Source organism: Triticum urartu, chromosome 4 (genome assembly GCF_003073215.2).
Source record: "Triticum urartu cultivar G1812 chromosome 4, Tu2.1, whole genome shotgun sequence".
NCBI lineage: Eukaryota > Viridiplantae > Streptophyta > Magnoliopsida > Poales > Poaceae > Triticum > Triticum urartu.
Window position 1 is genome coordinate 277921112 of NC_053025.1, and position 12062 is coordinate 277933173.

A 12062-nucleotide genomic window follows, 5' to 3' on the forward strand; every position below is an offset into this window, starting at 1 on the left:
GCTGCTGCCCACGGAGGTCCTTGTGTTGCTTCATTTCGGACCATAAAGACCGGCAAGATCGACTACATGGACGCCAAGTACCATGACACCAAAGACCCGGACTTCACCAAAGACTAGTACTCGGTGACCCTTCGGATGCGCAAGTTCATCTACACAAAAACGCCAAGTACCCCTCATGTCGGCAAGACCCGCAAGTCGGACCCCGAACGATCAATGACTCATGTACCGTGTACAACTACCATTGCCCCGAGGACGTTGGATTCGTTAAGTACCTCTCCGAAAACGAAACGTATACCACTACCGTCGCAAGAATCAAGACCGACGAGTTCGAAGATGCAAGTACCACTCCGAACCATGTACGACGACCATCGCCGAAGACCCGTGTAACGCAAGTGTCAAGTTCAACTACCGTCGAGTGAACCGCTACTTCCATGACAGCCGTGAACGACTACTTCCCTCCACGAACTCGATACGCTCCGAAAAACGCACGCTTCGAAGGTATAACCCCGAGACGACCGGCCGAGAATGAATGCTCGTGTTGTATGAGATGTATGCTTGGATGTTGTATCCTCCCGTGAACGTTAGTTGTTTCCCTCACTTGGCACCGTCGTCGACCCATGGGAACCCGGTTACTAGGAGCACCCCACCATCCTTGCATGACACGCTCCCGTCACTTTCTTTTGCACCGACGTCTCAATGAGTTGTCGGAGCCGGAACGTTGCTGTGGCACCGTTTCGTTATCATTGCCGTGGCACCCCTTTCGTTTCCTCCATGATGACAAATGCTTCATAATGCTCTTATCAACATTTTCGTAAAATTGCATAAACTTGCACATGTCATTCGCATCCTGATAATAACATTTAAATGTTTAAAATTGTTGTTGCACCAAATTGCTAAATGCATATGGGGATTTACCGAAATCGTTGTTTGTTGTTTCCGGCCTCATTCAAACTTGACTAGATAGTTAGTCTATGTATGCTTCACCTCTTGCCATGCTAACCAACATTTAATATTGATGGGTACCTAAACGAGAGAGAACTAAATAAGTCACGTGGTGTATCATCAATATGCAACGGAGTTGCATATTGAGCTCCACTTAATTTGTAGGATTGTTTGTGCATTTTGCCATGCCATGCCTCATTAAATCGGACATGCATCATATTTGGTTGTGCATCATGCCATGTTTATCTGATGGTTGTTTACTATGTTGTTTTCTCCTTTCCGATGTTGCTTCTTCTTGTTAGTTCGGGTAATGTCGCGTTTGTGAGGATCCGTTCGACTACGTCCGTTTTTCTTCTTCCTGGACTCGTTCTTCTTCCTTGCGGGATCTCAGGCAAGATGACCATACCCTCGCAATCACTTCTATATTTGCTTGCTAGTTGTTCTCTCTATTGCTATGCCGCGATACCTACCACTTGCTATATCATGCCTCCCATATTGCCATGTCAAGCCTCTAACCCTCCTTTCCTAGCAAACCGTTGTTTGGCTATGTTACCGCTTTTTCTCAGCCCCTCTTATAGCATTGCTAGTTGCAGGTGAAGATGAAGTTTGTTCCATGTTGGAACATGGATATGTTGGGATATCACAATATCTCTTATTTATTTAATGCATCTATATACTTGGTAAAGGGTGGAAGGCTCGGCCTTATGCCTGGTGTTTTGTTCCACTCTTGCCGCCCTAGTTTCCGTCATACCTGTGTTATGTTCCTTGATTTTGTGTTCCTTATGCGGTTGGGTGTTGTGGGAACCCCTTGACAGTTCGCTTTGAATAAAACTCCTCCAGCAAGGCCCAACCTTGGTTTTACCATTTGCCACATAAGCCTTTTTCCCTCGGGTTTCTGGAGCCCGAGTGTCATCTTTATTTTAAACCCCGGGGCCAGTGCTCTCTGAGTATTGGTCCAACTTGTCAGCCGTCGGTGGCTACCAGGGACAACTCTGGGCTGGCCTAACGGAAGTTTGGACAATCTGGTGTTCCCTGAGAACGAGATATGTGCAGCTCCTATAGGGATTTGTCGGCACATTCGGGTGGCTTTGCTGGTCTTGTTTTACCATTGTCGAAATGTCTTGTAACCGGGATTCCGAGTCTGATCGGGTCTTCCTGGGAGAAGGAATATCCTTCGTTGACTATTAGAGCTTGTGATGGGCTAAGTTGGGACACCCCTGCAGGGTTTGAACTTTCGAAAGCCGTGCCTAACGAGGACATAGACCTAGGGTAGGGTAATAGGCCTGACCTATACGTCCTACATAAGGTCCTTGTCTTAGAAGCAAAGAAGTTCAAGAGTGAACAGGGAGGACCCAATAAAGGTGTCGAGTGCAATCCACCCGACCTACCATTCACTCGGAGACGTCTTCTTCTTTAAGTCACTCGACTACTCAACCATTCGACCATGTAAAAGACCACTCGACGTACAAGAAGACCTAAAGCCACTCTGTGCAGCAACGGTCGGGCATTTACTCGTATATTTAATGATCATTTGCAGCACTTTATTACAGGTGTTACATGTAACGCTCTCTCTTTATGAGTATTGAACTGAGTGTAAGGGATGGGAGATGGGGTCCTGGAGCACTCTATATAAGCCACCCCCTCCTCTGAGATAAGGGTTCGCACTCTTTGTAACACACACGCATATAATCTAGTCGATCGCCTCAGGGCTCCGAGACGTAGGGCTATTACTTCCTTCGAGAAGGGTCCGAACTCGTAAAACTCGCGTGTACAACTCCTCCATAGCTAGGATCTTGCCTCTACATCCCTACCCCTCATTCTACTGTCAGACATAGAAGCACGACAGTTAGCGCCCACCTTGGGGCAGGTGTCTTAGCGACTTGTTGGGTAAGTTGTGATTTTTCCAATCCCCGTCAACATGGTTTCAAGCGGAGGTTTGGCCGAGGGCCGCGAGATCCGTTTCGGCGCGCTTGTGTTCGTCGCCGACGACTCCGTTTGGCTCCAAGAAGCTCCACTCGACGTCAAGGCGCTCCCAGTCCGCGGGGTAACGCACTTTCGTGCGTGCGTCCGTCGCGTCCTCCTACGGCAGCCGTCGACTCAGTATCGGTCGGCTTCTGTGCTGTCCTCCCTCGCTGCGGCCCGCCGGCGCAAGCGTTCCGGTCGATCGAGGCTTCAGCAGTGGGTGAGGCACGTGGTGGCTCGCCAGTCGGCCACCCCTCAAGTTGCGGCAATCGAGCCCGATGAAACTCTCTACGGCCTGTTCGACCTGTCGACTGGCTCCGTAGAGACTGCATCTGAGTGCGACAGCAGTGACCCCGCGGCAGAAGTCCTGATGGTTAATGGACCTCGCAGTCCACCTGGTTTCCCCCGCGGCGACGGTGGCGATGGCAGAGGCGATCCGTCGCGTGTCCACGAGGAGTACCTCCCCGAGCCTCTCTCTTCACGGCAGAGGGAAGAACTTTGCCGCCGGAACATGGATGCACTTCACACTCCTATCGTTGGAGAGACACCTGAGGCCCGAGCCTTAGAGGACGCGCGCCTGGCCAACTTGGCTGAGCGCACTCGACTGGAGAACCTCCAGCACGCACTCGACGAGCGTGCTCGACAGCGAGTTCCAGAATCCAGTCGACGACAACTTTTTCCGCCTCCAACTCAGGTATATCGAACTCCGATCCAGAATCTTACAGCTGCAGCCCGAATAGCAGAATCAATCCAGCCTTCCCAATCAGAAGCTGGCAGAGGTTTGATGCAGATCAGGGCTTTACTCCAGGCAGCAGGAGAATAGAATACAGCCGTGTCACAGTCACGGAATAGGATCCATAGCAGATCCGTTGTGGCGGATACAGTCCAGTCGGCTCACAGCCCAAGATCGCCCCCGAGGCGTGAGGGACGTGGAGACCGGCGAGATCAGTACAGAAATCGTGAGCAGTATGATCACCGACTCGATCACGATGATCAGCGTCGATTGCCCACGCCTCCCCCAAGGAGTGGTTCAAACATGCCTCGGTAGCATGATGACAGACGCCCTCAGAGTGGTGGGCAAAGGATTCCAGTCGACCCCAGGAAACCGGGCTTTGATGCGAGATCTATTCTCGTTCAGGGTCTGGCCGATAGAAGCAAAGCTCACAAAGAGGGCCATGACAGAGATTTTCCAACCAGCAGCAGAGTGCGTGTCTGGGGTCTAGAGTGCTTTAGCAGACCCATCAGGGCTGCGGTGATTCCTCCCAACTTCAGGTTGGCGACTGGAGTCAGTATGTTCACTGGTGAGTCAAAACCTGACACCTGGCTTGAGGACTACCGAGTGGCTGTTCATATTGGCGCCGGCAATGATGAAGTGGCCATGAAGCACCTTCCTCTGATGTTGGACGGATTGGCCAGAGCATGGTTGAATCAGTTAGCACCCGGCAGTATTTATAGCTGGAGAGAACTTGCCCGAGTGTTTGTCAGAACATTCAAAGGAACATGCAAATGGCCAGCAGGCTTAACAGAGCTGCAATCTTGTGTGCAAAAGCCAAATGAAACTTTGAGGGATTATATCCAGAGGTGGATCACGTTACACCACACGGTGGAGAATGTGTCCAATCACCAAGCAGTTTGTGCCTTCAAAGAAGGTGTCAGATATTGAGAGTTGAATCTGAAGTTCGGTCGGACCGGAGATATGTCTCTGAGCCGAATGATGGAGATTTCCACTAAGTATGCCAATGGTGAAGAGGAGGATCGGCTCCGGAGTGGCAAACACAAAACAGTCGCCCACGAAACCGGAGGAGGAAACTCCAGTCGGAAGCAGAAGCGCAAAGCCAAGCCAGCTGCTCCTGGAGAAACCTTAGCCATGACTCAGGGAAAATTCAAGGGGAAGCCCAAAGGACCGTGGAATCCCAAGAAAATAAAAGATCAAGATGGAAATGATGTGTTGGTGAAGAGGGTAATCTCATTTACCCGAAGCATACCACTCGACAGTGTCGACTCCTGATCCAGCAGTTCCGAGAGAAACAACCCAAAGAAAAGGAAAAAGAGTCAGACAGAGTTGAGGAAAAGGAAAGTGATGATGGTTACCCCCACGTCAATTCCACTCTGATGATTTTTGCTGATGTTGAGAGCAAAAGTCGACTGAAAGTCAACAACAGAGAGGTAAACATGGTCGCTCCGGCGATGCCCAGTTATTTGAAATGGTCTCAGACTGCCATTACATTCGAGCAGTCTGATCACCCGACACACATAGCCATCCCTGGGAGGCAAGTGTTGGTGGTCGACCCAGTCGTCGAAGGCACTCGTTTGACTAAAGTTCTGATGGATGGTGGCAGTGGCCTGAATATACTGTATGCAGAGACGTTGAAAGGAATGGGCATTCCGATGTCCAGACTCAGTGAAAGCAATATGAGTTTCCATGGAGTTATTCCTGGCAAGAAGGCTGAGTCACTTGGTCAGATCGCCCTTGATGTAGTTTTTGGTGATTCCAAGAATTACCGCAAAGAAAAGTTGATATTTGAAGTTGTGGATTTCGAGAGTGCTTATCATGCTATTCTGGGCAGGCTAGCTTATGCATGTTTTATGGCTCGACCATGTTACGTGTACCTCAAATTGAAGATGCCTGGTCCTAAGGGAGTGATCACTATCACTGGCAATCGAAAGAAGGCAGAAGAGTGCTTCCAGAAGGGCTCAAAGATCGCCGATACCTAGATGGCAGCAGTGGAATTTCAGGAGTATCAAAAAAATGCAGATCTGAGTGATTTATTGCGAGCTAAAAAGCCTGCCACAGATTCAACATTTCAGTCGTCTGGTGAAACAAAGCCGATTCATTCACCCGACGGATCCCAATGCTGCTCCGACTCGCATTTAAACAACACTTGACTCCAAATAGGAAGAAGTGCTCATCCAGTTCTTCTGTGAGAACTGGGACATCTTTGCATGGAAAACTTATGACATGACAGGTGTTCCCAGGGGACTGGCTGAGCATCGTTTGCGAGTCGACCCAAAAGTGAAACCAGTCAAAGAACATCTTCGACAGTCCGCCGTACAGAAGAGAAAGGCAATCGATGAAGAAGTGGCTCGGCTTCTAGCAGCTAACTTTATCCAAGAGATTTACCACTCCGAGTGGTTAGCTAATGTTGTCATGGTCCCAAAGAAGGACGACTCACTTCACATGTGCATTGACTTCAAACATATCAATCGGGCCTGCCCGAAAGATCAGTTCCCTCTCCCTCGCATCGACCAAATAGTCGACTCGACTGCGGGGTGTGAGCTTTTGTCCTTTTTGGACGCTTATTCCGGGTATCATCAGATCCGTCTATATGGACCCGATGAGATAAAAACATATTTCATCACTCCATTTGGTTGCTTCTGTTATGTCACTATGCCATTCGACTTGAAGAACGCTGAAGCCACATTCATGCGGATGATTCAGAAATGTTTACTCACTCAGATCAGTCGGAATGTGGAAGCATACATGGATGACATTGTGGTCAAGTCACGTAAAGGTTCCGACCTACTAGCTGACCTTGCTGAAACTTTTGCCAACCTCAGAAGGTATGATATCAAGCTTAATCCATCAAAGTGCACGTTCGGAGTTCCAGGTGGAAAATTACTCGTTTTTCTCGTTTCCGAACAAGGGATCGGCGCTAACCCAGAGAAAGTGGGTGCCATACTCCGGATGAAACGCCCTGTGCATGTGCATGATGTCCAGAAGCGTACTGGTTGTTTGGTTGCTCTAAGTCGATTCATTTCTCGCCTCGGTTAAAAGGCACTGCCTCTTTGCCGACTGATGAAGAAGTCAGACAAGTTTGAGTGGACTCCTGAAGCTGATGCAGCATTTGCAGAGCTTAAAGCCCTGCTTTCCACCCAGCCGGTGCTTGCTACCCCAATCAGCAAAGAGCCTTTACTGCTTTACATTGCAGCCACTAGACAAGTCGTCAGTACAGTACTTACGGTCGAGCAGGAAGAAGAAGGAAAAGCTTACAAAGTTCAGCGCCCAGTATATTATGTCTCTGAAGTTTTGACTCCATCAAAGCAAAGATATCCACATTATCAGAAGCTTGTTTACGGGATTTAAATGACCACGAAGAAGGTTGCACACTACTTCTCCGACCACTCCATTACAGTCGTCAGCAATGCTGCATTATCAGAGATTCTGAACAACAGAGATGCAACTGGTCGAGTGGCATAGTGGGCGATTGAACTCCTTCCCTTAGATATCAAGTTCGAGGCAAAGAAAGCTATCAAGTCTAGCAATAGCAGATTTTCTCGCCGAGAGGATCGAACAGCAACTGCCAACTCAAGTTAACTCAGAGCATTGGACCGTGTTCTTTGATGGTTCCAAGATGCTGAACGGTTCCGGTGCTGGGGTGGTACTAGTATCCCCCCGAGGAGACAAGCTCAGATATGTCCTCCAGATTCACTTTGATTCCTCCAATAACGAAGCAGAATATGAAGCACTCTTGTATGGGTTGCGTATGGCCATCTCACACGGTGTCCGTCGCCTCAATGGTGACTCACATTTGGTAGTCAATCAAGTGATGAAGGAGTGGGACGACAAAAGCCCAGCCATGACTGGCTACTGCAACGCAGTGAGGAAGTTGGAAAAGAAGTTTGAGGGGTTAGAGCTCCATCATATACCCTGACTGAAAAATCAAGCAGCCGATGATTTAGCAAAGATAGGTTCCAAGAGAGAAGCCATTCCCAGCAATTTGCTTTTGGAGCACATTCACACACCGATAGTTCAAGAAGATCCTTTCACTGAAGAGCTCCTGCAGCCTAAGAGTGCCATAGATCCGACTGAAGTAGAGGTCCCAGCAGTGGTCGACCTGATCATGGAAGTTTTGGTCATCACTCACGACTGGACAGTGCCATACATTGCATATATCCTTAGGAAGGAACTCCCAGAGGATGAATAGGAGGCTCGACATATCGTCCGTCGATCCAAGGCCTTTACTGTGATAAGAGGACAACTGTTCAGGGAAAGCGCGACTGGAGTCAGCCAATAATGCGTAACACCAGAAGAAGGTCGAGTGATCCTCAACGACATCCACTCGAGGACCTATGGTCACCATGCGTCCTCTCGGACCATTGTGGCTAAAGCATACCGAGCTGGATTTTATTGGGCACGAGCAAATGAAATGGCGAAAGATATAGTCGACAGATGTGAGGGCTGCCAGTTTTACTCCAATATGTCACACAAGCCTGCGTTAGCCCTGAAGACCATTCCACTCGTCTGGCCCTTTGCTGTTTGGGGATTGGACATGGTTGGACCACTGAGGACTGGTAGGAGCGGCTTCACTCATGTGCTTGTAGCAGTCGACAAGTTTACCAAATGGATTGAAGCCAAGCCTATTAAGAATCTTGAAGCCAGTACTGCCGTCAACTTCATAGAGAGTTGACATTCAGATATGGGGTTCTGCATAGCATCATCACTAACAATGGATCGAACTTCGATTCTGATGAGTTCAGAACCTTCTGCGCCTCCCAAGGCACATGAGTCGACTATGCTTCAGTCGCCCATCCCCAGTCAAATGGACAAGCAGAAAGAGCAAATGGCCTGATTCTCAAAGGACTGAAACCCCGACTGATGCAAGACCTCAAGCACGCAGCGGGCGCCTGGGTTGATGAACTTCCATCAGTTCTTTGGGGATTTAGGACAACTCCCAATCGGTCGACTGGCCGAACTCCCTTCTTCTTGGTCTATGGAGCTGAAGTTGTTCTACCGAGTGACCTGCTTCACAATGCACCACGAGTTGAGCTCTTCTCTGAATATGAAGCAGAACAAGCTCGACAGGATGCAGTCGACCTCCTAGAAGAAGAAAGGGAGATGTCCTTGATCCGATCGACCATTTATCAGCAAGACTCGCGTCGATTCCATGCTAGAAACGTGAGGGGTCGAGCCTTTCGAGAGTGAGACTTGGTTCTTCGAGTGGATCAACAGAAACCACACAGGCTCGCCCCTACTTGGGAAGGTCCCTTCATCGTCACCAGAGTTCTCCATAACGGAGCATATCATCTTTACAATATCGAGCATAAGAAAGACGAGCCACGGGCTTGGAATGCGGAGCTTCTGCGCCCCTTTTATACTTAAGTACTCATTCGGGTGAGATGTAATAAGAAATACCTTTGTAGTTTGTTTATCAAAGACGAGAGATTTTCTTAAACAATTGTTGTCGCTTTTGTATGTGTCTGAAATCCCCCAGTGGGTGACTTTGCTGCGAATCCGTTTCGCCTAAGTTCGAAAAATCCTACCGAGTGGTGAGCAAGCCTCCCACTCGGGGGCTTAGCCATGAATCCGTTTCGCCTAAGTTTAAAAAATCCTACCAAGTGATGAGCAAGCCTCTCACTCGGGGGCTTAGCTGCAGTCCAGTACTCGCCTAAGTTTAAAAAATCCTACCGAGTGATGAGCAAGCCTCTCACTCGGGGGCTTAGCTGCAGTCCAGTACTCACCTAAGTTTAAAAAGTCCTACCGAGTGATGAGCAAGCCTCTCACTCGGGGGCTTAGCTGCAGTCCAGTACTCGCCTAAGTTTAAAAAGTCCTACCGTGTGATGAGCAAGCCTCTCACTCGGGGGCTTAGCTGCAGTCCAGTACTCACCTAAGTTTAAAAAATCCTACCGAGTGGTGAGCAACCCTCCCACTCGGGGGCTTAGCTGCAGTCCAGTACTTGCCTAAGTTTAAAAATCCTACCGAGTGGTGAGCAACCCTCCCACTCGGGGGCTTAGCTGCAGTCCACTACTCGCCTAAGTTTAAAAAATCCTACCAAGTGATGAGCAAGCCTCTCACTCGGGGGCTTAGCTGCAGTCGAGTACTCGCCTAAGTTTAAAAAATGCTACCGTGTGATGAGCTAGCCTCTCACTCGGGGCTTAGTTGCAGTCCAGTACTTGCCTAAGTTTAAAAAATCCTACCGAGTGGTGTGCAACGCTCCCACTCGGGAGCTTAGCTACAGTCCAGTACTTGCCTAAGTTCAAAAAATCCTACCGAGTGGTGAGCAACCCTTCCACTCGGCGGCTTAGCTGCAGTCCAGTACTCGCCTAAGTTTAAAAAATCCTACCGAGTGGTGAGCAACCCTCCCACTCGGGGGCTTAGCTGCAGTCCAGTACTCGCCTAAGTTTAAAAAATCCTACCGAGTGGTGAGCAACGCTCCCACTCGGGGGCTTAGCTGCAGTCTAGTACTCGCCTAAGTTTAAAAATCCTACCGAGTGGTGAGCAACCCTCCCACTCGAGGGCTTAGCTGCAGTCCAGTACTCGCCTAAGTTTAAAAAAATCCTACAGAGTAGTAAGCAACCCTCCCACTCAGGGGCTTAGATGCAGTCCAGTACTCGCCTAAGTTTAAAAAATCCTACCGAGTGATGAGCAACCCTCCCACTCGGCGGCTTAGCTGCAGTCCAGTACTCGCCTAAGTTAAAAAATCCTACCGAGCGGTGAGCAACCCTACCACTCGGGGGCTTAGCTGTAGTCCAGTACTTGCCTAAGGTTTAAAGTACAATCCTTATCTGCAAGGATGATGAGGTGCAGGTCAGCTGCAACCTTCTCCTTCGGAGCTGCGCCACAAATACAACATGCGCTCCATCCCCATCTGCAAGGATGACGAGGTGCAGGTCGACGGCAACCTTCTCCTTCGGAGCTGTGCCACAAATACAATGTGCGCTCCATCCCTATCCGCAAGGACGACGAGGTGTGGGTCAACCGCAACCTCTCCTTCGGAGCTGCGACACAAATACAATGAGTGCTCCATCCCCATCCGCAAGGACGATGAGGTGTAGGTTGACTGCAACCTTCTCCTTCGGAGCTGCGCCACAAATACAACGTGCGCTCCATCCCCATCCCAAAGGACGATGAGGTGTAGGTCGACTGCAACCTTCTCCTTCGGAGCTGCACCACAAATACAATGTACGCTCCATCCATGTCCGCAAGGACAACAAGATGCAGGTCGGAAGATTATTCAGAGTAAAGAGCAAATTCCACTCGAAGGAAAATGCAAGCATATTCTGGAATAAACCAAGTTCAGATAGATCCTAAAGTTCTGGATGACTGATCAAAAGTATTCGAGCATCAAGCCCGAAGAAGTTTAACGGTTACACAATCACTCGGCATTCCGAGGCAAATAAAGGTGGAGCATAATGTTTTTCGGTCACGCATCAGGAGAAGGACTAGCTGGGTCGCAGAAACTGTCAAGGTCTATGATGTCTGCAATACGAGTGGCAGCATCAAGGAAGGTGTCCATGAAGGACGGGATAGTGTGTTTCTTTCTGTTAGCAACCTTGAGTTCCACCAGCTTGTCTTCTTTGATGTCTTTGCAGTGCACTCGGACCAGGGACAACGCGACATCAGCGCCACAGCGAGCGGATGACTTCTTCCATTCTTGCACTTGGTCGGGGATTTGATTCAGTCGAGCCATCAGGGACTCGAGATCTTGAGACAGTTCCGCCTGAGGCCAGAGTTCAGGGTCAACCCGAGTCATCGCCGCTTTCAGGCGGGCAAGATAAGCAATTGCGCTGTCCATGCGAGATTCCAAACGCAGCACATTCATCGCAACATCATCCTTGACTGGACAGTGGATGGGATCAAGACCCGTCTCGACCCGCCCAGTTTCCGCTTCAAAGTCTTGGCAAAACTCTGCACAATCGAGTAAATGGTGAGTCGACGATATAATTAGACTTGACACACGACAAAAATAAGTCAGTCAATCATCAGTACCTTCAAGGTTTAAGACCAGCTTTGCAGCAAGCTGGCCCGATAAGACTCCAACTCGCCCTTCTTAACTTTGAGGCTGCCAAGCTCATCAGTCAGTTTGCCATTGTCCTTCTTTAGTCGCTCGACCTCCCGATTGGCGTCAGAAACATCAGTCTTCAGTTTGGAATTTTCTTCTTCTAGCTTGCCGACCGGAGCAAGCTTCTTGTCGGCAAGCGCGGTTTTCTCTCGCGCTTCCTTATGCGCAGCAGCAAGATCCAGATCCTTCTTCTGCAAAGCCTACTTCATTTTCTCTAAAGAAATAACATTCTTCAGACGGGCTTGGAGTTGACAGTTTTCACTACATACATCTGCTCGAGTGGAGTCACTCGGTAAAAAACGGAAAGGAAAAGTGCCAACGGCAGTAAGATAAACAGTTGATGTTTGGTTACCTCCCATGGCAGCTAGTTCATCACGA